The sequence below is a fragment of the Pseudonaja textilis genome, chromosome 2, assembly GCF_049901715.1.
Source record: "Pseudonaja textilis isolate UNSWEBS1 chromosome 2, rPseTex1.2, whole genome shotgun sequence".
In the NCBI taxonomy this organism is placed as follows: domain Eukaryota; kingdom Metazoa; phylum Chordata; class Lepidosauria; order Squamata; family Elapidae; genus Pseudonaja; species Pseudonaja textilis.
Genome location: NC_141991.1, coordinates 217,689,784 through 217,717,634, shown reverse-complemented (window position 1 = coordinate 217,717,634; position 27,851 = coordinate 217,689,784). Strand labels below are relative to the sequence as shown.

Here is a 27,851-nt window from a genome sequence, read left to right as displayed (position 1 = left end):
TGTGTATGGATTCTTTTTCCCTAAAAATGTTTCTTATGAAATTAGGGCATGTTTGTCCTTTTGACTTTCTCCATAACATAAGTACCTCTGAAACTTTGTTTTTAATGTACCTTTAGTGCCAAAATAGAATTTATTTATTTATTTATTCATTATATTTATATAGATACCCATTTCACAATCAATTGACTCTGGGAAGGTGTGCAACATAAATAATCTCAGCCAGTCCTTGAATATTGAAGATTTGTCCTGAAATAAATACAAACTCAGCTCCTTTGTAGCGAAATGGTGGTTTATTCATTAGTTCAGCAAATAACAAATACTCTTCTCTGACAAGAAAGGCTAAAAGCCAGGCAAGAATTGGCTTTGAGTTTGTTCCCTTTCCTTTTATTACCATTATCATGAGACACACCACACCACACCCAGGCCTATATGCAGTTCTAATTCTGGCCACACCTAACCCATTACTCTAAATGCTATTAACCCTATAACATGTCTACATCCCTACTCTATTCTGACCATCACTAACTGATCCCCATCTGGTGCCACTTTCCCATGATTTAACCTAAGGCTTAGTTACCACCTATATGTGCCCCAACCCCCTTTATGATATGTACCACATCAATACATGAAAAGAGCCATTTCCAGCAGCACCGCAGTTGTTTCAGAATCCATCCTGCAGCCCTGCAGTTGCTTCAGAATCCATCCTCTATCCCTGCAGTTGTTGTAGAATCCATCCTCCACTCTGCTGAGTCATTCCAAAGCCATTGGCCAGCACACAAGCAGAAATACAAATCCGGCAGCAGCAGAGATAAGGTGACATGGCCAGCTGATTTGCTGTGAGGCATATTCGGAGCTGATAGGCGCCCCCTTCTACCAGAGATCCGCCTGTAAAGCAATAAAAAGGGAATAATTATCACCATAGTGGTTCACATCCCCCCCCCCTTGGGTTCCCCAGGGCACCATTTATGGAACCTCCATTGAAGACGTGCATTAACATCGATGTGGCCAACCCATGGTGCCTCACCTAAAGAATATCCCTTCCATTTTACTTAATATTGTAGACCTCCTCTATATATCTATGAATCAAGAATAGACTCTATCTCATAATGATCTACCTTCACTGGACCAGGTAACCGATCATTGGGATTACGTCTTCTGAGTTTAATGAGACTAATATGGAATACTGGTTGCACCCTTTTGAACCATGGCAGTAAGTTCAACTGTACCGTAACAGGATTAATCACCCGACTTATGGTAAAAGGTCCTATATATTTGGGGTCCAACTTTTTACATGGGACTTCAGATATTTGGTGGACAAATATAGTAAATCTCCTATTTGAAATGGTGGGTGGTCAGGAGTCTGTTTCTTATCAGCATGTATCTTATAAGCTTTAAATGTCTTATGGATAGCATCATGTATGTTTCTCCAAGTTTCTGTGATCTTCATAGACCAAGTGGTAGCAGTGGTAGGATTGTCCATTGTCTCAGGTAATTCAGGTACAGCTACGAAATCCATTCCATATATAACCTTAAAATGGGTGTGTCTTGTGCTGCTATGTACAGCATTACTGTACACTACTTCAGCAAAAGGTATTAATGTAGCCCAGTCTGTCTGCTGGTCACGACACATAACAACATAAGTAGCATTCTATCGCCGCTAATGACAGTTGCATTAAACTGCTCACTGTGCCAATTCCTCTCAATCACTGTCCTAAATCAGGGTGCTATGTACTCTACATATTAGTATATAGCCTTGTGAATTGAAAATAGAGAAAAATGTATACTGTGCAGAAAAACTCCATTAGATATGGTTTTAAAATCTGGTTAGTTATAAAAGGCCTTCACATTAATAATGTTTCTTTTTGTCTATGGAGATTCTCAGTCATCCAGGACATGGCTGTCCCAAAAGTGTGTTTTCAAAAGGCAACTGGACTTTCTTGTTTTTCTTTGAAGATGTTTCACTTCTCATCCAAGAAACTCCTTCAGGTCAGAGTGTCTTCAAAGAAAAAAAAGAAAATCCAGTTGCCTTTGGGACAATGTTCCTTTTTATTCCCTATTTGTTCCCTATTTGATTTTCTATATATAACAATTGTTTGTTTGTTTAAGAGCCTAATATACATGAGTCTTATTTGAAATCTGAAATAGTGCAATCAAGAAACAAGTTTATCAACTGAGTAACTAGGCCTAGAATACTCTCATTCCAATGGTTTACTTCTGTTGTAAGTTATTTATTTTTCTTGTAGACCCATTTCTCTGATACTCTGTCCAAATTCCATTGTATTACTTCAGACAACTATGCTTTCTGTTTTTGACTTCCTAATTATGGGATGTTCATCTGAGCATAATTTCTGTTGCTAATGTTTTCTTTCAGAATAGCTTTGGAAAACATTTACTCCAAAAGAGTTGGGTGATAGATAGATTTTCTATATATACATTATTTTCTTCTTTCTTTTTCTGGTTTAACTTCTTCATATCTCTTAGAACATTAATTTTCCTTGTTGTCTATCAAATATGCTCTTGACATAGATGTTCTGAGAAGCTGAAAAGTACCACTGGCATGAAATGTCCTGGTTCCAAGGTTGTATTCTTCATCCTATATGCTCAAAACATAAGATAATTAACTTCATATCTGTTCTGTTCTGTTTCAGCACAACACAGTTGCAATATCAGGCCACCGAAGGCACTAAGGCTATACATACAATATGTTTATTGCACATCTTTGCAGGGATAAATGCTAATGTGTCATTTAACAGAAAATCGCTTATATACATTAGAATCAAGGGTGGGATTCAAATTTCTTAACAACTGGTTCTGTGGGCATGGCCTAATTTGTGGGTGTGGCTTGGTGGTCATGTGACTGGGTGGGTGTGGCTTATATATAAATATTGTAAATATTTATGTAAATATTTATGTAAATATTGAATTTTTTATTTTAAAAAATCAACTTTTACCCAAAATCAGGCAAAATCAGGCAGGCAGATTGAGTTGCTCACAGAATCACAGATTCACTCAGAGATCTACTTTTCTGTAATCTGTTACCTGTTACCTAAAAAAATGTCCTAAGGAAGGTTTAGCTCTACTTTTAGATTAGTTAGAAAACAAGAAATCCAACGATTTCCTGCTTTCTAGCTAATCTAAATCACCTGGCACAGCTGATAGTCAGAACAGTTGATGGTTGAAGGGAAAAAAAGGAAAAATACCAACTTACCAAAAATTAGGCGAAGGCTCAATGCAGGCAAGTTGGATGGCAGACATGAGTAGGTGGGAAGGGGAGGGGCAGAGCCAGCCAGTAATGTGATTGCCAGTTCTCCAAATTGCACAGAATCATAACAACTGGTTCTATAGAACTGGTCCAACCAGGTAGAATCCCACCTCTGATTAGAATTAATTAAAAGTATCATTGTGCATAAAAGGGGCTTGTAAAAACAGCTGGTTTTGGCATTCCAGGTTCTACCCAGGAGTGAGATTCAAATTTTTAACAACTGGTTCTGTGGGCCTGGCTTGGGTGGTGGGCATGGCTTGGTGGTCATGTGCCTGGGTGGACATGGCTTGGTGGTCATGTTTTGGCTGGGTGTCACCAACTCAATATCACTCACATCGAGGCATGCATCTCCTCGCCTGGCCTCTCATGACTGTGGGGATGCTGCAAGTCATAAGTGTGAAAAATGGTCATAAGTCACATTTTTCAGTGCTGTTGTAACTTTGAATGGTTGCTCTACACAAGCAAAGTACCAGCAAAGAGAAGTCTAGTCCTGCCAAGACTGTAATAAGGGTTAATGGAGAGGTAGTTTCTGTAAGCAACACCAGAATGTTCCCTTCCTATCTTCCTTACAGGATTAGGCCAGTAATTTCTTCTAACAACCGGTTCTCTGAACTGCTTAGAATGTTAACAACCTGTTCTAGCGAATAGGTGCGAACTAGTAGAATCCCACTCCTAGTTTTACCATATCAGAAACTTACTTGGGTTAGAAGCATTCTCGTATTACAATGATTTAGGTACCAATAGGTGTCAGCAATGGATTAGAATTATATGAAAAATCACTTCAATGTAGGACTATTTGCTTCATTAGTAAATTTTTGCTAATGAAGAATAGAGATATAAAAATAAATTATCAAAAATAATTTGGAAACTACAAAAATGGCAAAAGCAATATTATATTTGATGATTGGTGGCATTGTACTTGTTAGTATGCAGCATGGCAGGCTAATTCTGCTGACTGTCAGCTGCCCTCAGTTCAGCAGTTCAAATCTCAACAGCTCAAAGTTGAGTCAGTCTTCCAGCCTTCCAAGGTCAGTAAAATGAAGACTCGGATTTCTGGGGGCAATATGCTAACTCTGTAAACCTCTTAGAGAGGACTGCAAAGCACTATGAAACTGTATATAAGTCTAAGGGCTGTTGCTATAGTTATTGCTATTCCTCAGTTTCCAAATCAGTGTCAGTCATCAGATGTTATAGATCTCTGTTCTGACAGTTTAAATAAAAGATAAAGTGACGCCAAACTAATAGTGGGACCACCTTTGGCATTTGATGGGTTTGTGGTACCCAGTAAAAAGAAGGCTGTACTCCTGGATATATGGCTCCTGCTCAAAGAACAGGGAGAGACCATGGCCAGAAGGACTTATGCATAGATTTGGCTGATGAGTCAGTTATGGCCTACATGGAACAAGATGCAATTGTCATTAGCACTATGACACTGCCCTTGAAGATAACCTACACATTTTAGTTGGTCCATATATGCTTAATCTGTTTATAGTTGTGTTTAATCTGTTTAAAGTTATAGGAGCATCATCACTTGAGACTTTCCAGAAGAGATTGGACTGCCATTTGTAGAAATGGTGTACAGTCTCCCACTTGGGTGGGGGTTGGACTAGATGACCTATAAGATCCCTTCCAACTCTGATTATCTGTTATTGGTTATCTATCGATCTCTATATATAGCTATATCATCTAGCTAGGTATCAGGTTCTCATATTATAGTGCAAATATCATAGGTCCCATGTTGGTACGTGCAACATTAAATTTTACAAATTTAAAGCTGAATACATAGACAGATCTAACCAATGTCTTGTATAAATCTTATCCACAGAGAAAGTTTAAAAATTATAGTCAGCATTACTTTACATGGCACTAAATAGACATTTAAACATGTGCACCTAGCAGTATATCATCAATACAATCTCACTCTATGCCATCCAGAGCATTCAGCCACCTATAACCCAAGGAGAAGACTTCTTACCCAGCAAGATTCAACTGACTTCAGAATTTCCAGGTGATTCTGAAAGCCTAGCTTCAGAACTGAGTTCCTCCCATTGTCTGCAATTGCAATTCATGCTTAACCACAGACCAATACTGAATATTGGATTCTATCAGAAAAATAAAATAAAATAATTGTCTCCAAGGATTTTAATTGTATACTTTGTCATCCTGATAATAACAAATATATGAAGTTGAATAGATTGAGGGTTAATAATGTAAATGTTGTGGTTAAACAAAAGTTTAGGCCTACATGGCATCTTAATTTGTTGTGTTATACATTTATTGCCATTCCTAATGAAGAATGAGCTCAGAAGCCTATTAATTGCATGACTTCTGCTATAATCATAACAAACACAATCTTATTACTTTAAGGTAGGTTAGTTTTATTCTTTTTATCTTAGTATAATAAAGATAATTATTATAACCCACTAAATTCATGCTGATTTTAAAGCAATGCAAGTAGGAAGCAAAAAATAGAAAACACACAAAAGGTCATATGACATCTTCACCCATCAGTACTATATCCCTATAAAAGCATAGACCCCTGCTGGCATATGTAATTTAATGTGCAGCATGGCTCTCCTAATTCAATCAAGTCTCTACATCCCATCTTTTATATCCAATTGGATTCCATGTGCTAAAGCCATCAAGATTTTCAGGATGAAATGAATGCCTGTATTAATCCTGCAATTTCCATTTAAAACACAGCATCGATTTGATTAATAAGGTTTGATGCTGAATAATTATATGGCAAATATGGAAGGTATAGGAAAACCACAGATGGGACCACAAGCAAAAGTCTTGTGGGAGAAAGGGGTCAAAGGAAAGCAATGGCCATGACTGAGGTGATGAATTCTTTGGCTTTTCTCTTATGCAATTAACAAGCAGAGGTTCTATTAATTTATCCCCTCCCCCAAGAGTGTTCTCTGGTCAGATGTCTCAGGGTCAAGGGTCAGAGGGGAAGAGCAAGGGGTCAGCATCACTGCCGCATGGAAACAAAATAGGAAATCTAAGGAAACCCAAATTTTAAAAAAGACAATGTGTGTTTAGGGGTAAGTGCTTGTAGAAAGGAGATCAGAGAGGGAGTGCTTTAATGTTAAGAATGCTGTTTTAGAATAATAAAAATGTTCACTGTGCATTTAATTCAAAGTAATCAATCTGAGGTGCAGTGCCTGAGCATCCAATAAAAGAAAATCAATGTGGCCTCTACAAGGAAAGACAAACAATGCTCGCTTTTACTAAAGGGATTATAGGTTAACATTTATTCAGTGTATTGTAATCTGATGTCAAGTGGTATAAAATCAAGATAATAATCCATTACCGCCCTTTATAGGCTGGGTGCTGATCCTATGCAAATTGACTTTTCATAGAACTTATTAAATCATTTCTGTGTTCTGTCTATAGGCCATTATATACAATAACAAAGCATCAATAAATTCTTTTTTCATACTTGCACTACTGATTATCACAAAGATAAAAAATTGTCATTTCAAAGTTCAATTTAACTATTCCCTGGGTTTTCTTCTGCTTCCCATCTATTAATCAAATTGAATGTGTTGTTTCTGATTTGTAAGGAAAATATGTAATGTAGCTTTAATTTGGGAGCCAGTGCAATAACATACCTTCTAAATGTCAATTTCATTTTGCATAATCTCTGAGGGGAAAAATAATGCCAGTCTCAGACTGGAAATGGTATTCAAAAGTACAATAGAATGACCCATCATTGCCATCTTAATGCAATTTCTCTAAACTACAGTAATTATTATTTCCAATGAGCATTTGTGCCATTCAGCTCTGTAATGAAATGCTTTGGAATTATACCACTGGCATCGCAAAATGATAGCAGTATTATGGAGTGAACCTTCACGCACTTGCTTATAAGCACAACACATTCTATAGAAGATTTTCATTGTCCTTGGGCCAAATTCCTAATTTCTGATACTTGCATTCATAGTCAAGTAAACAAGAGGCCAGACTTCTCTTTGACTGAATATGGAAAGTTTGAGGATCTAAAGATATTTGGATTTGTGTCCATAGATTTGTCCATAAATTAGGCTAACCTCTCTAAAAATAGGTACCTTGTCATAGATTATAAAACATGCCTGAATGTTTACTGTGAAATAATACACTTTTATCCAATGAATGGTCCCCAAAATGCACTCTTTTTCTGTCCTTTGCTAGCACTTCATAAAAGAAAAATTTTATTCCTCTCATTTTAAGTAGCTGCAATGTTCCTGTTACACATGCATTTTGAAAAAAAAAGTGAAATGTTAATAAATGTGGCAAGCCACACTTTCAGGTAATAAAGACAAGCAAATTATTACAGGTTGGGGCTGAGACTGGATTCACAGTTGCAGAGATCTCAAGTGCTCAAAAAACTATGAAAAAGCATATTGGCGAGACTTACTACAGGTCTTCTCATCAATCCTCTCTAGTTTTAAAAGGATTATCTATAAAAAAAAGAATACCCACATTTTAAATAAACTTACTTTCAATATTTCACTTGACTGCAGGCCACAATAATGTTCATATTCCTTTACTTCCTAAAATAGCACCTAATGCTCCCAAAGAACTGGACGCTGTCATGCCGAGGTTCATCATAGAATGTGTAAAACCAGGCAATCTATTAAAAAAAACCTCCTGCATTTTGGTATATTTATGTTAGTCCCAAACAATTAATCCAGAATGTGAAAATCATGTTACTTCTCTTAATATTATAGACAGAACACAATTTTCTATCTTCTTTATTAGTTTTCCAATTTCTTCGATGGTGTGTCATAGAAATAATCCTATGCACATATACTTCTACCTCCAGATCAGGTTATAGATTTCAGACTTCTATGGAGATGGGAGATATTTGTGAGATCATCAATGGTGGTGTATAAGGAAACATAGAGTCACTTCTTCTCTATAGGGAGTTTTTGCAATGTAGTGATCAAAAAATTAAGCAGGGATCTAAGCCACGGGTGTCAAATTCATCTCTATCTAAGTGCTAGAGCCCACTGTAACTACATAGCCAAAAAGGCATTAAGAGTTGTTAACCTAATCCTACATAGCCTTTTTCTGGTAATATCACACTACTAACTAGAGCATACAAAACATTTGCTAGACCAATACTCAAATACAGCCCATCAGTCTGGAACCCACATTACGTATCTGATATTAACACAGTTGAGAAAATGCAGAAATATTTCACAAGAAGAGTTCTCCACTCCTCTACTCGTTGCAGAATACCTTATGCCACCAGACTTGAAATTCTAGACCTAGAAAACCTAGAACTACATGGCTTTTGATCCAATCTAAGTATAGTATATAAAATTATACATTGCAATGCCCTACCTGTCAATGAATACTTCAGCTTCAACCCTAATCCCTAACAATATAAGAGTACAAAATAGATACAAACTCAAGGAAAACCACACCAAACTTGATTGCAGGAAATATGACTTCAGCAAGAGTGGTCAATGTCTGGAATACTCTACCTGACTCTGTAGTTTCTTCCCCAAACCCCAAAAACTTTAACTTTAGACTGTTTATTATTGGCCTCACCCCTTTCCTAAGAGGTCTGTAGCGGGCGTGCATAAGCAGACCAAGTACCGTCCCTGTCCTATTGTTTCTTTTTATTTTTCTTAAATGTATCCATTTCATGTATTCATAACTATGTTTATACTTATACCTGTTATCTTATAATCGGTTGACAAAATAAATAAATAAACAAATAGACAAATAAACAAACAAACACGGCATCATGTTGCCAACATGTGACATATCACGATGTTTTTCCCCTTTGTGGAGCTGGGATGGGTGTGGCCTGCACGTGACATTTATCTGGCCTGTGGGCCACCAGTTTGACACCCCTGATCTAAGCAGTTCTTAGTTCCAATTTCATCTTTCACTGACCACCTTATCCTGAACTATTTTTATGATTTTTAAACTCCAGCTATTTTTTAAAAATGAATATAAAGGGCCTCTTTTACCTTTCTTTATTTTCTTTCTGTGTTTCAATAGATTTTTATTTAAAGTTGCTATATGTAATATAGAGCCCTGTCTGGAAAAATGCTTTCGTATTTATATTTCTAATTTTTTAAAGAAAAGGTTTGTCTTGATCTACAGGTAATCCTCGACTTACAACCATTTGTTTAGTGACCCTTGTAAGTAGTGGTGTGATTCATTTTTTTTTACTACTGGTTCTGTGGGCGTGCCTTGGTGGGCATGGTATGGGAAGGATATTGTAAAATCTCCAGTCAGAGGTGGTATTTGCCAGTTCTCTGAATTACTCAAAATTTCCACTACCGGTTCTCCAGAACTGGCCAGAACCTGCTGAATACAACCTCTGCTTGGAAGTTACAACAGCACTGAAAAAACTGACTTATGAAACAATTTTCACACGACCATTGCAGCATTCCCATGGCCATGTGATCAAAATTCAGCCACTTGGCAACTTGCATATATTTAGGGTGGTTGCGTGTCCTGGGTCATGCTATCATCTTTTGCAACCTTCTGACAGGGAAAGTCAATGGCAAACCACATTCACTTAACAACCATGTTATTAACTTAACAGCTGGAGTGATTCACTTGAAAACTGTGGCAAGAAAGATCATCAAATATGGCAAAATTGAATTAACAACTGACTAGCTTAGCAACAAAAATTGGAGCTCAGTTGTGTTTATAAGTCAAGACACCCAAAACTATTGGTTAGTTGTGAGGAAATGCCACATAGGTATGATGAATCATTAAGGAGAGGTCTTAAGAGGGCTGATCTGTTTTAAATCCAACCTACATATGAAATGCTTAGATAAAGTAATATTAATATTAAATGGGTCATTCATTATATTGAGATCAGTGATGTAAAATGCTTGTTAGGAAAAGCCATGTAAACATTTATGGTTTAAAGATTGATCTAAATTGAGGCAAAAACTTGCAATATAATATGTATATACCTGAAGATAAAAGTGGTAGTAGTTCTTCCTTCAACTAAGTAGAATTTATTCACAAGAAAATGCTTTTTTGAACTGGAAATCAAAATATGCCTTTAATAAAGGTGCTCCAAAAATCAGTTAAGACCTGTCTGTGATTTTGCATGAAGATATACTATTTATTAAGCACTGATTTTCTTGCTAGGTGCATATTCATACCAAGGCAGCATCTTTTAAGACCAAAATAGACATGCTGTCCTATTGATTTATTACTTTACTAATCACTGTTTATTGTTTTCTTTGCAAAAAAACAGAGGTAAAGTTATTGTTTTCAGGATCAGTGGGCGGGGGGGAGAGATTTTCAATCTGACAAAGAAACATTTAACAACGTGATATTTAAAAAAACTGTTGGTACAGATGTGATGCATGCTATGGCTAGTTCAGTTTTATAATATAAGGAAAAACATTACCACATGTTTGCAAAATCTTGTGATTTTTTTGCCGATTGTCTTTTGTAGCAGCCTTCCAGTACTTCAGACCATTTTAGACTTCCATGATGTTTGTGGAAGAAAATTGAACTTGACAGTAGTTTTATTATAAATCTTAACTTTCATCTTTTCCACATATTCTGATCTTTCGACTCTCAGTTCTAAAATTGCAGTATTTTTTTATATTTTAACATCAAGACGCCCCAGAAGAAGTCAAAGGAATTTGAAAGATTGGATTATTGCAACTTTTCTTAAGAAACAAATAAATGAATACTGTACATTTTTTGACAATGTAGAGTACGCATTTCCTTTATTCTTCACTGTGAAGTAATAACAGAAAACAAAGAAGCCTCAACTAGCCACTGTTTCTCATTCTAAAATACATTAATATAAGGTTACAAACGATGTCTTAATTCTGGCTTGTTAGAAAATTGGTAAACATAATTTTGCAGCTGAAAAAAATATGGTAATATAATTAGTATAAGATCATATTCTCCAGATAAAGATCTAATTCCTGCTCTGATCTGCTAATCCTAATAATGGGCAGTTTTGGTGGTCAAAATATTTGCTCAGATGGCTGAGAGTAAATCACACATGACCAAGGCACCTTGCAAACTCAGTTCCATAATGGATTGTGACTCTACATTTGACTACACACAAGCAATCTTATTAGGAATCAATTTTGCAGAACTATCAGTAAGAAATTATAGTTCAAGCCATTCTTTAATTAGTGACTGTTCAAATGTGCATGTGTTTATTTTTGTGTTTGTGTTTGTTACACAGCTTTCAGGAAGAAAATGTTTTTACAGCTGGCTATCTAAATACTGACCTCTGTGCATATCATAATCAAAAAATCTATCGGTATTAGGGAAAGCCAATACTTTCTCTAATAGCCAAACAATATTGCAAGAATTAATTTTGTTCTAGAGTAAATGGTGTCTCTAATGCCGAAGTCATTTTTGCAAAGCCCTCAGTGTTCCTTCCAAATGTGCAATACAACTAAAAGGTTAATGGAAATACTTGAAGAGTAAAATGTCAAATCCACTTTTGAAATTCTCCCCAGTCAGTGATTTCCATCTTCAAAACGTCTAAAGAGAATTGAAGACTTTAGGTTTCCTTACATTTTATTTCCAGAAATACTACATCATGAAATAACATCTCAAATTCCTCAAGTATATCTTAAAATTGGGGAATGTTACAAATACCTAAATGGCTACTAAATAGCGGACTGCCCCTCCCTAAAAAATCTACTCCTTTCTTGCTACATTAAGTTACATTACATATTACATTAGAGATTTCTATTTAAAATAATTCTTGTTTTTAATAAAGCACTTTCCTCTTGTTAATGCTAGGTACTCTCTCTCTCTCTCTCTCTCTCTCTCTCTCTCTCTCTCTCTCTCTCTGTGTGTGTGTGTGTGTGTGTGTGTGTGTGTAATAAAAGTTTGCCATTGGAGCATTGTAAAACTACAATTGCTAGTGGATTTTAGATAGACATAACCAGTTAAAGGTGATTGAATATCAAGGGCTGAATGGTAGTCATAATGCTTGCTGTTGGGAGTCTTCAATTCATTATTGTAACAGTAAAAGAACACTGCTTCAGTACAGGACATGGTTGTATTATTGATTGAGTTTCTCAAAAAGTCTTCTCTTAGGATGCAGAGTGCAGTCAGACATGTACAAACAACATTCAGCTCCCCTGATTCTGTCATGTGTTCCTTGTACCACAAACTAAAGCAGCCTCCAGATACAGAAAATGCCTCCTTAGTTGAAGGCAGACAGAGCTCTAAGCCTGACTCAAGGGGGTTATGCAGATGTTGTGACCTTTCTTCCACAGACCAGATTTTACACTCAAATTGCCATTAAAGCTCTTTTTCCCTAGAGGCCCACAGTCAACTTGTGTGTTTTCTCCATTAGGGTTAAAAGTCAGCATGGCACCATGCCCGCCCTGCATACAAAATGGAATGGAACATAAATAAACTGTAAAATAGCCTTGTGTCTAAGGGAAACAACAGTGTTCGGTTAACCCAAACATTTGCTGAATGAAGCATTTGCTTTATACAGCAAATGCTTCATTAGGATAATAGGAGAACCACACTGCATATATACAAGAAGCATATATATTCCATTTCTGCTCCTATTTTCTTTTCTTTTCTCTTTCAGAAATAAGTTCATTAGCTGCTCAGTCTGCAATGTCTGCTTTTTTTAAATTCAAATCTTCTCTTGCCCAAAGTAAACAAAGCTCATGAATGCTGTAAACAGTATCAGTTGAGGGATCTCATCCTTTTATCTTACAACACATATCTAGCCAAAAGATTTCAAACAAAACTCTTTCTATTAGTTCTTCAATGAAAAAAATCATATCATCCACAAATGCTTGCAACTTATATTCTTCTTTCTTAACCTTTAATCCTTTTATGTCTGGGTTCTGTCTAATTCACGTTAATAATGTTTCTAGTGATAATATGAAGAGCAGGGGTGAGAGTGGGCAGCCCTGTCTGACTCCTTTTTCTATTTTTATTGGGCAGATATATTCCCCATTTATTATAATATTAGCCTGTTGTGTATCAAAAATGGTTATAATATTTTCAAATTTGGTGCCTAAATTCATATTATCATTTTTTTTATTAAAAGTTGCCAATTTAAATTATCGAAGGCCTTCTCTGCATCTAAAAACATAAGTGCAATTTGTTTTTCGGGGTGGGCTTCGTAAAATTCTAAGACATCTAGTACTATTCTTAAGCTGTTCCTGATTTGTCTGGTTGGGAGAAATCCATTTGGATCTTCATATATGTGCTCATTTAACATTCTTTTTAGTCTACTTGCTATAATAGAAGTGAATATTTTGTAATCAGTATTTAACAGTGAAATCGACCTATAATTATATATATATATATCGGGGATCCAAATCCTCCTTCGGGATCAGCGAAATCAATGCCCCCCTCCATGAGTCCGGCATCCTGGCTGCCAATTAGACGTCATTAAAAACTTCCACCATAAGAGGTCCTATTTGTTCTGCTATTGCCTTGTACAGCTCCCCTGGGATCCCATCTGGTCCCAGGGATTTGTTGTTTTTCTGGTTTTCTATTGCTGATTTCAATTCGAACTAAGTAATGTCTTTGTTTAATAATTCTTCCATTTCTTCCCCAGTTGCTTTATCCTTCATTTCATTTAAATAGTTTATTATCCTATCTTTGTTAAATTCTTCCTTTTTATATAACTCTTCAAAATACTTATGGGCAATTTCTTTTTTCTGTTCTATCTCCTGTTGTATATCCCCCTTTCCATCTATTAGCTGGTATATCAATCTCTTTTCTTTCCTTTTTTAAAGTCTGTATAATAGCCATCTCCCTGGCTTATTTGCATGCTCAAAATAAGTTTGTCTAGTTGTATTCAAATTTATAATAATTCTCTCTTGTTCAATTAAATTCAATTTATGTTTAGCTATTGTTATCTGATTTTGCAGTTTTGAATCCTTTGGGGTACTCTGTAATTGAGTTTCTAATTCCTTAATTTTTTGTTGTAATTTGTTTTGCTGGGCGTATTTTTCCTTATTCCTCTTGGCGTTATAAGAGATTGTTATACCTCTTATTACTGCCTTCATTGTATCCCTAATGTTTTGTTTCATAGTTGCTCCATTATCATTTTCCTTTAAAAAAATAGTTTAATTCCTCCTTGAGTTTGTTGGTATATTCTTTTTCTCTTATTAACTGAGTATTTAACGTACATCTTTTCTTGGGTTTTTCCCTACCCTTCCATATTATCTGAATTGGATTGTGATCTGCCCATTCATTGGGTAAATTTTAAATCCCTTTTATCTCATTTGCTATTTCCCCATTCATCCATGCCATATCAATTCGTGTCCATATTTGATGAGGATTTGAATAGAATGTAAATTGTTTTTCCTCAGGATGTAATCTTCTCCATATGTCAATCAAATTTAACTCCTTCATCATTTCCATACATATCTTGGGAAGCTCTCTTTTTTCCCCTTTGTTCCTTCCCCCATTACTGTGGTCTTTTTGATAATCAGCAATAGAATTAAAGTCCCCTATAATACAAATATTTCTTTTTTCCAATCCTACTATTTTTCCATAAATATGCTTAAAAAACTCTTCTTGATCTCCATTCAGGGTGTAGATTACCACTAAGAGAATTGGGATGGCATTAATCCAGATCTGCAAAATCAGAATTCTTCCCTCAGAATCTGACCATATTGAATCTGCTTTCAAATCCCCTTTAACATATACTGCAATCCCTTTCTTTTTCCACCATGGTGCGGTGAATAGCTTCCCTAATTTCGGACATTCTAAGTATTTTTCATCTGTTTTCTTTATATGAGTTTCTTGTAGACATACTATATCAGCATTTTGTTTGATTAGTTTGGCTATTATCCTTTCCCTTTTTATCGTCGAGTTTAAACCATTTAAATTAATTGATAGTAGTTTCTTTTCTTCTTCCATTTAATTAGTTCTGTTTCACTCTTTGTCTTGTAATGACTCTGGTCTCTCCATGTGCCTGAAGATGTGTCCTACTTTCTTCTCTCTCCTGTTGTAATTGAGTATTTCCTTGATTTCCTAAAGTTCCATATCTGTTCTTATGATAGCCTTGATCTTCCTGGGAGTTCGTTTCCAGTTCATCCTTACTGCTCTGGTCTTCTGGGCCTACCAATCGCTCGTAAAATTCCTTTTTTCATGGGGTCTATTTTGATTTTCCTTTCATCCCAAGAAACTAACATCCCTTCTGGGATTAGCCATTTAAAGGATTAAGTGTGTATATGGCAAGAAATAAGGATAAAAAGGAGGTCTCACAAGCTGTTGAAGATGAAAATGTTTTTAATTGTTTTCTCTTTTTCTTTCTATTTCCTACTTCCTTTCTTCTTTTCTTTTTCTCTCTTACATTTATGTATGTGTTGTTGGTCTGTTTTAATTGTAAAATCAATAAAATTCATTTAAAAAAAAGATTTCAAACTAAACTCATCATGCAAATTTACATCTCAAGCCCCAGACCCCTTCTGTCATGCTACATTGAAGTGAATGTAAGGAATGAGTATGCCAAATCCATAGGTTTGTTAGGTTAGAAAACAGTAGGCCTTTGGATTTGATATTATCTCTGGGCAAATTTTTACCTGGAAGATTCTTCTTCCTGAAAATTGCAACTGTGATCTGAAGTAGGAGCAGCATCTTGACTTTCTCTTTCTGTACCTTCCCTCAACAAACAGCTTCTTGCTTTCCTGGAATTCTGCTGTTTTTCAAAAGGATCCAAAATGTCCACCTCTTGGAAGAAATTAGTGGTTGAGGGATGTTTTCCAGGTATGGTGGTTGATGGAACAGTAGGTACTGCTTGGAAACAGTAAGCAATGACTTCCTATTTCCAAAACAAAAATGTTGACCCATTTAGTGTCACTGTGGTAGTACACCTAAGTTAAATGACAACTTAGTTTTGGAAAAGGTGAAAAGAAAACAAAGAAACTCAGGATAACCCTACTTCATTCTATTTCATTTAAAATTGGGAAATATTCTGGTGGCAGTCTTCCAAGATTTTGTTATCATATCTCATTACAAAAATGTTCCAATAGTCCTTGCACTGACTGTCTTTCTACCTGGCTTACGTTGAAGGGCTGGCTTTTATTAGGTTAAGTATGTGTTGTGAAAACATGCCACCAGACTCTTAGTTTTGTTGGGTTGCTCTGGAAAGCAACTCAGTGCAGATAATCTGCCAAACCAAGCTCCATATACAAAAGGTCATCAAGTGAACTCTACCATAAATGAGAATTGAAACTAAGGCTTCCAATACAAATGTCTCAAATTCTAACAATAACAATTGAACTATGTAATTTGCCATCACATAATTCTTTTCTCTTAATCCATGAAAGACTGTAGTTTTGTTATAGGAATAGCATATTTATTACAATAAACTATGATTTTGTTAAGTATAACTTCACTTCAATTGATTATAGCTTTTCAAAGGAAGTACAAACAATGTCTCCAATCTTAGCAAAATTATTTCTGTTAGATTGACTGTCTCTTGAGACCAGGTCCTCAGGACGAAGCAATATAACTCCCTTTGTCCTCTGAAAAAGAAAATCATGCACACACATTCCAGTTTGACCTTTCACATTAAATTCTACATAAAACATGTGCATGACCAATGGGAAGAGATACATGAAGAACATTTTTCAGAAGAAGAAAAGTTAATTACCAGAAACATTCTAAAATATTCTCCTGATTAGAGGGAGTTCTCCTCAGAAGCTAACAAAATTTGATACTGACAAATTGATTTTCAAGAGGGCTGTTTCTAAAACAAATGACAGTGGAGTAGTCTATGATCTTTCACATGGATGTGGAGCATTCCACAGAAGATGAAATGAAAAGGAAGCCATCCTTCATTTCAGAGCTCCTGTGAATAAAGAACTAGGAAAGGATAGCAATCTGTGGAACTTTGGCCTTTGGGATGTCTGATCCTATACATACTCACAGTTGGTATTTGGATTAATTAAAGTACAAGCAACATCTACTCTGGCCTTTTTGTATGCCCAAATTGCTAACTAGTGTTTGATCCTGACTGCCTGGTCTTGGCTTAAACTAACTTATAAAATGTAATATCTTTTCTTCTTAACTCTTAAAATGCTTACAACTCAACAGGGATATTATTTGAGATGCATAGGCTAATCCTAACCTACATTTGCAGGTCTTTGAGATAGCAAAACTTTTGTTCTACTGAAAACTGCAGGTGGGGGAACCACATTTTCTTTATGTGTTTTCTTTAATTGCATAGCTGAGGATGTGCTTGTGTAACTCACTAGGGAAAATGTTATTAGATCAAGTCTCCCCAAGCTAGTACCTTCCTGAAAGGTTGGATTTCGATTGCAATGCCAGTTAGAATTATAAAAATTGAAATTCAACACATTTGGAAGGCACCTGCTGCAGAAGACTGCATGGGAAACCAAGATTATTTTATCAGACCTGATGTAACTTATTTTAAATCAATTTTTAAGATAAGTAAATGTAATTTATAATTTGTGTCACCAACCAAAAGGACAAGTTCTTATAATGACATTATCCTATCATCTTTTTCCAAGTACAGAAAGGTGCTGGATTAAGAAAAAAATTGATTCCCTAACTCTGATTTTAACCCAAATTTGTCAGAACTTTTATTTATAAATGGACAGCCTATTACTAAAAATGGTGGACAGTGTTCTTTTTCCTCAAGCCAACAATGTGCTGAAGCTGCACAATGCATTCAGGTGCCACTGAAAACAGCTGAAAACAGGTTGTATATTAAAAATGTAAGGGTTCAAGTAGTTCCTGAAAGCATTGTGTAACTTTTGCACTTCATCAGTTCAAGGAAGACAAATCCCATCTCCTATTTTTAGTAAGTGGCAGTCCATTCATATCTAGAAGTTGTCCTTAAGTTGGACATTCTTAACCTGAGAAGAGTGTGTAGTTGTCAATTACACTCTAATTCCTTTCCTTCATGTTACTTTTTTGGATGATCAATGGTCTCACTTCTCTCTCTACAGATTCTTCTAAAATTTGTCCTAACTTCTGCACAAGGAAGTGCCTAAATGACTCTTTTTGCTTTGTTAGAATGCAATCATTTCCATCTCAACATATTAGCTTTAAACTTGTAATTTATTTTTGAACACAGTCCACATTCATTTAGCATTCATTGATCTTTCACCTTACTTCTTCTTCTATAAACTTAATTTCTTAAGCAGTACATGCCAATTATGTTAACTTGTAATATATTTATTTATAACAAGTTTATTAAGTTCAAAGACCAGTATAACTATGTGTATGTTGCCCTAACATACAGTACCCAACTCTTATTGGTATATTAAAAATTGAGTAGAAGATACCTGTCTTTCTGAACATTTTTTTTTTACTCAGTCCCTTGCAACAATCTATATACTATTCATTTCCTTTATACCAATAGTTGAACATCTTAATTTTTTTATTTTCCTATTCTTAGTAAATGTTCTACAGAATGCACCCAGTTGTGTACTTGCTCTTGCTTTTCACAATTGATACAATTTTTCTTTTCAAACACAGATATTTTCATCTTTAATTCATTAATATTCTGATCCACACTCCTTTTATCATTCAAACTCACTTTCAATGCCTATCACTCAGATTCACAGCCAAAAAAAGACATTATCATTCTACAAATGTATACATATGTTCATATTCCCACACTTCTTATGTTGCCACGAGCATTTCCTATAAATACATTAAACTAAGGAGATATCACAACATATCTTACTGTCTAATCACTAAAGATTCCATTTAGTCTCACACATGCTCTGATTCCATCATAAACATCTCTCAACATATTCAGCAACACACATTCAGCATATAATACTATATAGTTCAGGTATATTTGCTTTTAACATCAACAGATGTACAATAATATTTCTTTCTCACATTCATATATTTCTGAATTACCTATTAAAGAAGGAAATCTGGTTTGCCCACATCCTGCCAAGTATAGAGATGCACTTTAAATTTTGTCCTTTCAACCAGAATTTGACAATTACTTTCCAAGGCACTCTTAGCAAACAAATTTCTCTGTAATTTTTGCATTCATTCTGACTATATTTCTGTTTTTCCCATTGCCGGGCCTTAAAATACATGTTGAACTAGTCTTAAAGCCATTTCTTAAGTAAACCACTTCCATCCATCTGCAATTGCAGCCTCTACAATTTTTCACAATTCTCATAGTATGTATGGTGTCCATTTCACCAGTTCTGGACACTATCAGAAATAACATTCCTTTCAATTCCATTCTTGAATATATTACTGACATTCATATACAAATTTCAAATATACACCCATTATCATTCCTTTACTTCAATGTAATCACAAATCACATTTATTTTTAATTCTGTTCATTCTGTTGGAGGCTGCTTGTTTAGCCTCTTTATTGTTATTAATAATTGATAATGGATATTATTACCAAACTTTCGTATAGCCACCTATATTATGTTTGTGACTTTGGGTGGCTCACATAATTAAAAAACAACCAAATAAAATTTCATACTTTCTATTACTGTAATTCCACACATTTCTGTGGCACTATTTAACATAATACATTTCACTCTTTTCTAAGCAGCTTTCTATTTTTCTCTATATTACCACTAATTATCTCAATCTAACATCAGCAATCAATCATGCTTTTAGATTTGTCTTCATTACTTTACTAAGTATATTTATTAATAAACGTCCACTTAAGACATGAATTTAAAATTAATAAACTTTTTTTCCGTGTTGATACTCACCAGCTAAAGTTTTCATTCATTCTTCGATCTCCAAATGTTCCGGTCACTATATCTGGATTTTCTAATCTAGTTACATTCATACATTCATATTACCTAAAATAATATTTTCTTCTGATTACATTCATTTCTTAATCTTTCATTATGGCTATTCAAAGGATCATATCATGTAAATAACACCAATCTATGGATTTCTACTTTCAAATGTATCTGCAACAGTCTACATTACAGGAATTCTTCTTTTCTAACATATGTTTTGAGCCTTTCATTTCATCAATTCCAAAGGAATGGATCAGAGATAGGAAGCAATATTATTGATTTTCTCTCTCCATTCTTGTACTACCTTGCATATTCCACACTGCTTTTCACAACAGCTGAAATATTTCTGAATGGCATAGCATGAAACAGGACTTCTCCATACAACCAACCAACAATTGCACTGCAAATATAAATCAAATGCTCTCCCTTTGCAGCATTATTTGTATGATTTTTCCCTACTTTTTTGAAGAGAAAAATTATTTGAAGCTATACAGGACAGGGATGATCTGTGTACTATTGTTCAGCTATTGGTACCTTTATTTTTAGATTACAATCAAACAATCTAGATGAGTGGGAAAGTCTTTACCTTTCTACTTTGTTCAGAAAATGAATTCAGTCATGCAGCATGTGATTCCTGGATGTCATAAGACCAGGTGTCACCAACCTTTTGGACCTCAGCGACCACCAAACTCATAATTTTAAATCCTGAGGACCACTAATATGATTTTTTTAAAAAAAAAAGATAATATATTTAATATAAAAATTTATTTTTATATTAAATATAAATTTAATATTTTTTATTATACACACACACACACACACACAAATGCTTATTTAATTATAACAAAATCGTAAATGCTTAATCATAACTGTAGGGCAGACCGAAGGGAAAGGAGGGGCCTCTCTCATCCTTTGGGGGGGAGAAAGAGGGAGGATTTAAGAAGCCACATGGTGCCTGGAGGCTGGGAAGATCTGGACGGGGAGGAACTGGCTCCCCCTCAAATGGAAGAAAAGCAGAGCCATCTCATATCTCCCCCAAGTCAGAGGAAACTTTTCCCTCCTTTGCCAGGTGTGGCTGCCTGGAGTTAGTTGGGGGAGGGAACTTTCACTGGGGCGAAAGGGCAGAGATTGGAAGGCACAGACAACAGAAAGCAGCGCTTTTCAAAGGCAGCAGCTTCTGTCTTCTCTTGCCTGTGCCTTCCTCAACCTCAGCTCTTTCGCCACAGCAAGAGCTGTTTCTGCTCACTTTTCCTGTGCTTTCCCCAGGCAGAGATGGCTTGGGCCGTGGGGGAGAGGGCAGCAAAGCAGAGCACTGAGAGGGACAAGGAAATTGATGCTGCCCCACTCTGAACTGGAAGGTGAGCACAGACTTCCCCACTCCACCCCCTCCCACCACCAGCAGCCAGTACTTTTCCTGGCCCGGGCCATCCCTGCAGCCCACGGCCATCGAGGAAGAGCCCAGGCCAGAAGAGGCAAACTGGAAGATGCGGGAGTGCCATGCAAATGCAAGTAGCGTGGCACTTCTGCACCTACCAACCATCTCCATTGCCGCTTTAGCCTACCTGTGCCGCCAGCTCCCTCTTGCTGCAACAGCGCCATTACCTCATCCTACCTGGCAAGGGCTGCACTGCTTTTTGCAGGTTTGCGCTTGGCCGAAGGGTGGGATCCAGCGGGTAGGTGGGCTTTGGGGGCGCTTTGGGGGGCATTTCTCTGCGGCCCACCAAAATTTTCTCATGGCCCACCAGTGGGCTGCAGCCCACCGGTTTGTGACCACTGTCATAAGATTACAGTTTGTTATAGTTTCAAGTGTCTGCTTCCAACATGTTTGGTCATAAACAACCTGAGAATAGAGTATGTGACAGATTTCCCACCGCATTACAGAGTTGGACAATTGCTAAGATTGTTGGAAGGGGGCCTGTTTTGTGTGCTGTGATTTACAAAGTGTCATCTTGCAGGTACTTTCTGTCTGTTTTCTGTTTATCTTGAGCATCATGAAGTATCTACTATAACTACATTCTTCAGGAATCTGTTGTCTCTTCACTGAGGCTCCTACAAATGTAACAACATTGCTTTTGTTTTTTGATTTGTATTCTTTTCCCCTTTCCTTTCATATTTATTTAAATATAAATATCCATTATACTGTATATACAGTATTATACACACACACACACACATTGTATTTTATTTTTGTGTTTTATTATTCTGTTTAAAGTTTTTATTTTCCTTTTAAAATTGTGCCAAAATGTTGAATATACAGACACACACCCGTTCAGTTGCATTTTTCATAGGGGAAGATCCCGCACAACCTCTTCACTGATGCTCAATTAATTAGAAATGTACATCTCACTCAAATTAATAACATCAATGTTTTGAAAGCAGTGATGATCAAGTGGTGACCCTCTATGTAACTCCTTGGGGCCCTAATTTCAAAATCTATCCTGCAGAATTGTCTCCCACAGCTGCCACTTAGGGTACAAACAAGCCTGAAAATGACAACTCAAGAAATCAAGAAAAAAGAGGACAAGGAAAAAAAGATGAGAAATTGATAAAAGAAAAGGCTATCAGTAAGAGAAAGAATAAATAATACCATTCATTTTTGACCTAGTGACACCTTCTGTTTTCATAAACCCTACCCACTGTTAATGTCACTTTATTCCCTCAGATTATTCTAAAAGCTATGTGCCCCTGCTGTAAACAGTAGCTCTTTATCTGAGTGAACTCCCTAAATATTATTCAACTTTGTTCCTATGGCTGTAGCCTATGTATTGATTGCATCTTATGTTGGGGAGCTCTGAGAGTAGCAATTCCATCTTGAAATAAAACACTATTAACATGGTTATTGCACTAATCAGTATGCCCTGTGCAAGATGGGCAATTGTAACATGAAAATGAAATCATTGGAGATGATGGAGTGTGCATTTAAATATTATTCAAAGGAATATTATTGACTCATTGCTCTCCTGAGTGGTTGCAGTCTGTCATGCAGATTCTTGCTTAGATTCATATTGACGTACTGTGTGACATGGGCTGTTGTTATATACATATAAAGAGCAATATTCCAAATGATAGCATGTGCTTTGCTCTCTCCACACAGAAAGCAAACACTTAAGAATGCAGCAGCTTTGAAAGGCACAAATCTTGACACCGAATATTGCTCACATTTTGCTTTCAGGAAAAATGCTATTTCTTTATTTATGAGGAAAATGTGAAAAGCACACCAAGCACAAAAACTAGTTAGGAGATGCTCTGCACTGCACCCCACCTACTTTGCAACCTTTTTTTAAAAAAATGCAGTGCGGTAAGAAAAATATAACATTTTATCTGGTCCTCTGTGCCATGTTTTCAGAGTGCATTTTTATAGCTGTATGAAGAATAAGGGTTATAGGCAACAGCGGTTCCAGTACTCCCTAAGTGTAATAAACAGCAAAGCAGGAGGTAACCAAATGCTTAGAGAAGTCCTGAAGACATGGTAGCATTTTAACCCCTGCTGTAAAATATCAAGGTATGAAGAGACTGAGTAAAATAGCACTTTGTAACAATATGATAATTAAGGGATTATAACCTGCAATACGTGTCCCTGTAGACAAAACAAACACCTTTCCCTCCTGAAAATTACTCTGAGCATTGATTGCTGGTTGTCGCCTATTACATTTGCTTCTGCTCACAACAAGTGGATTGAGTTTGGCAAGTTGAACTGATCGAATATATCTAGTTTATTATAGTGTATTTTTTACAAACTTTAGGCTTCAACTATCTGAAAGCTTATTTAGAGCAGCACCACCTACAGTGATTAACCCTTCTCTCCCTTGCCCAACCTAGGACATAATTAAGCTTCTCCAGTTCCCTTTTAACCTGTTCCTTTGATCTTTCCTTTGATGATATGCAAAGCCCTCACTGTAAGGCCTCACCTCTTCCCATTGGTTTGGATTTTTGATAACTCTGTACTGAGTTCTGAAGAAGCAAAATCTATTGAAGATTTTCTCAAGCTGTGGACAAATCCAGCTCAAAAGATAGGGTTTTTTTTTTTTAAAAAAATCCACTATCAGCCAGAGTCTTCATTATTTCTCAGGAACCCACCCCCCCAAAAAAATCAGTCCAACGAAATTCCAAAGGTCTCTGACTGACCTTTCTTTGGTTTTAATCACTGAAACTCCCGACAGCTTAATAAGTTGAAGGTGCTGGATCACAGTCAAACTTAATAAGGCCCATAGCAGAGGGTTGGACGGTCCTGATTGCTCCCATAAGTCTTAGCACATCTGGCCCTCTGTCCTTGGGTGAGAACTGTTTTCCATAGCTTGCCTCATGCTTATCACCCTGTACATTAGCTGTTTTTATTAACCCACAAATGATAGACTGCTGTATTTTTGTGTGCGTATTGGCAGTTTCCTGCCTTCAATCTGATGACAGAGATGATTGCTCCCTCCCAAATAGAATTGCAGGCAATGTGTTTTCAAACTCGTTCTCTCCTTTTTTAATCCTCTCTAACCCTTATATCACTGTCAGTCATGTGGCTCAGCCTAACCTTCGGCTAAGATATGATTAAACAATATAGACCACAGCTACAGGTTAGAAGAAGTATGATGTTGGAAATAAGGGAAGGGGGGAGAAAGGGAATTGCTGATACCCACCTCTTTATTTTTTGAACATCATTCCATTTTCTTAAAAAGAAGGGGGATATTAAAAGTTGAGAAAATATTAGTGTGACATATTTAAGGGTTCTCTACAAGGTTAATGACCCCAGAGATCACTTGGTGCTGATTTGGCCCAAGGTTGCCCTGAATAAAAAGCTCCTGCCACCACCCACTGAGCTATAGAGAGCAGTTTGACTGCCTTCTTTGTCCTTGCCTGAATACTTCAAAGCCAGTTCTTGGATGAGAGATGCAGAGCTTGAATATGGCTAGATCAGAGTACATGCCGTTTTAAAAAGACATATCTATTTATTTAAAGAACCTCTCAACTTCTAGAACAAATGGTTATTAGATATATTAATAGCAAATGATTATAATCTAACAATTCCTCTACATTCTCCCTCACTCCCTCTTTCTCTCTCACTTCATCATTGCATAACCACCGCTGCTAGTCATTGTCTTATTAATTTTCATGTTAGAATTACACTTGGAAAAAGATCCAATTGGGGAAAAAATAGAGGCAAGTATCCAATAGTTGTTTAAAAAAAACTGGACATACTTTACTGATGTTGGGAAAGAGAGAGAGAGTTGGAATCCTGGTTAAGACAGTTTCACTGAAAAGGAGGAAAAAGAGAAAATAAGAAGCATAATATATATATATATATATATATATATATATATATATATATATATATATATATATATATATGTATATATATATATGGATCTTTGGTTTTCTCCTCGCGTAAGATTCGAATATCTAGGCAACGTTTCGATGAAGTCTCATTCATCATCTTCAGCCTTCTGTCTTCGGCTCTTGCTTCTCAGAGTGATGTGAGATTGCAGCTGCTTCTTCCTTTTAACTGCTAGTGGGGTGGGACTTGATTGGGTGGGGCTTGGCTGTGTTCTGATTGGGTGGGGTGTGTTCTCATTGGTAGGGGTTTGGCTGTGTTCTGATTGGTTGGGGTTGGCTGATTCTGATTGGTTGGAGGCGTGTTCAACAAGATCACAACCAAGCCCCCACCTGAACAGAACACGCCTCCAACCAATCAGAACACGGCCAACCCCCAACCAATCAGAACACAGCCAAACCCCTACCAATTAGAACACACCCCACCCAATCAGAACACAGCCAAGCCCCCACCCAATCAAGTCCCACCCCACTAGCAGTTAAAAGGAAGAAGCAGCTGCAATCTCACATCACTCTGAGAAGAAAGAGCCAAAGACAGAAGCCTGAAGATGATGAATGAGACTTCATCGAAACGCTGCCTAGATACTTCAATCTTACGCGGAGAAAACCCAACAACCAAAGATCCACATACAAATACCCGCGAAAACCTCAGAAAACATACATACATACATACATATACATATACATATACATATACATATACATATACATATACATATACATATACATATACATATACATATACATATATATATATATATATCAATATGTTTTATAAATAGAAAAGTAATAGAAATAATCATGGAGAAGATTGTTGATAGACTCCTCAAGACTTTATCTCTCCCATCTTAAGTTCTGGGGGATGTGTATTAATCATGAAGTGGAATTTGAACTGGATAACCCATGAAGAATATCTTCAAATATATGACTTCGTTGTCTTGTATAAAATTGATGACCTTATTTCCTTAAGCATGCTTTGACATTTATTGATTTGAAGCAATATCTTCCACATTCTTTCACTTTAATTTGTAAACTGTTAAGTCATTTTATGCTAAAGTTTTCTGTATTTGACAATGGAATATCAAATATGAAATCATTTAAATCAATAAGCCTTGTCTCTAAAAGTGATCTATTTATAATGCAAGAGTGCTAAATTTTATCGGGATCCAACATAAACAGCTTTGATTAAAAAAAATAATGAACCATGAATTGCATTGTCACAATATGAATGCCCACATTCTGACAATATGAATATTTGCACTCTGAAAAAAAGTCGCATAGTTTATCTGTCCTCCATTCCTGTGTAGACACTACTGAAAATTTAATGTCTGTCCATAGTCATTTTTCTTTTTCTGAAATGAGAGTAATATCTCAGGCATAACCTGTATTTTCTTATAATAGGAAACTATTATTAAAGCTTATCAGGTAATTATAAAGCTCACTACACATAATGGCTTGGCGAAGTTCAAGAAAGTCTACATCTTCAGTCTTGTGTTTTTGCACTCATGTTTAAAGCACCTAATTGTTTCCAGGTTCAGAAGATTAGCCATTGACATCACTGTTGCCCAGGAGACACCCACTTAGGGAATCCTTTCATGTCCCTAGCAGAAGCTGGAGCAAAGGATGGGAACTCACCCCATCCCATAGCAACAGTTGGTTCTTGAATGCAGGCTTGCTAACCTCCAACCCAGCATCCTAACCACGTGAGCCACTGTTTTCCTCTCAACCTTTTTATCCTTATTCACGTAGAGAAGATATTTTAAGCAGCTGTTTTACTCTTATTACTGTTAGGCCTTCTTTTTGTCTTAGGTTGCTGGTCATCACATATACCATCCAAGTCCTGAGTGCACAACAGTATTCTGGACTTTCAAAGAAAAACAAGACATGAGAGTGTATTTTCCTGCAATACACTAAATATTAGTCATAGTAATTCAGAGTCAGTCCTTCCATTAAATCAGATGAAGGGATATATTAAAAGGTAGACTGTCATGCCCTTTTTGGAGTCTGACTCTGAGGGAGAGATGGAACAGCTGACAGGGAGTGGGAGTGTGGCTCCAGTGGTTGTGGAGGAAACTGGGGAAGGGCACAGGCCAGATGGGCATTCAAGAAAGACCCAGGCCCATCCCCTCTTCATCCTAGGGCACGCAAGGAGGAGTGGATAAGGAAGAAATATGAGTGGCATGGTCTAGAGGGGAGGAAAGGGCTCTGATCCCTTCATGGGCTGCAGCTGGGAGGACTGGTTAAAAGGACAAACTGTGCATGGCAAAGGCGCTGGAAGCAAAACATGCATTCTTGTCAAGCTTATCTGTGTTTGGGTTTCCTCCCAACTGTGGTTGCTGCATTATCTGGTAGAAGTCTGCAATTAATCATCCTTGCCTGCCATAGTAATTCCTTTAGTGTGGTGTGTTGGGTTTTTATTTCGAATTAACTTTACTTTGGGTGAGAACTGCATTTACTTCCCCGTAAACTGTTTTCTTTGATATCCTGACGAGGATAATTAGACATTGGGGCCAAGTTGGGGGCATTAAAGTGACTTTCTTCTATTTTTGTGACTTTGT

At 36.5% G+C, this 27,851-nt stretch overlaps 1 long non-coding RNA gene across 1 annotated transcript in view; it reads right to left on the bottom strand.

Moving 5' to 3' along the window:
• Nucleotides 1–302: 302 nt before the first annotated feature.
• LOC148127365 (uncharacterized) overlaps nt 303–27,851 on the bottom strand; it is a 47,076-nt gene continuing 19,527 nt past the window's right edge. Inside the window, exon 3 of the long non-coding RNA XR_015741509.1 lies at nt 303–885. This is a non-coding gene — a long non-coding RNA (uncharacterized LOC148127365). The remainder of the gene's footprint in view (nt 886–27,851) is intronic.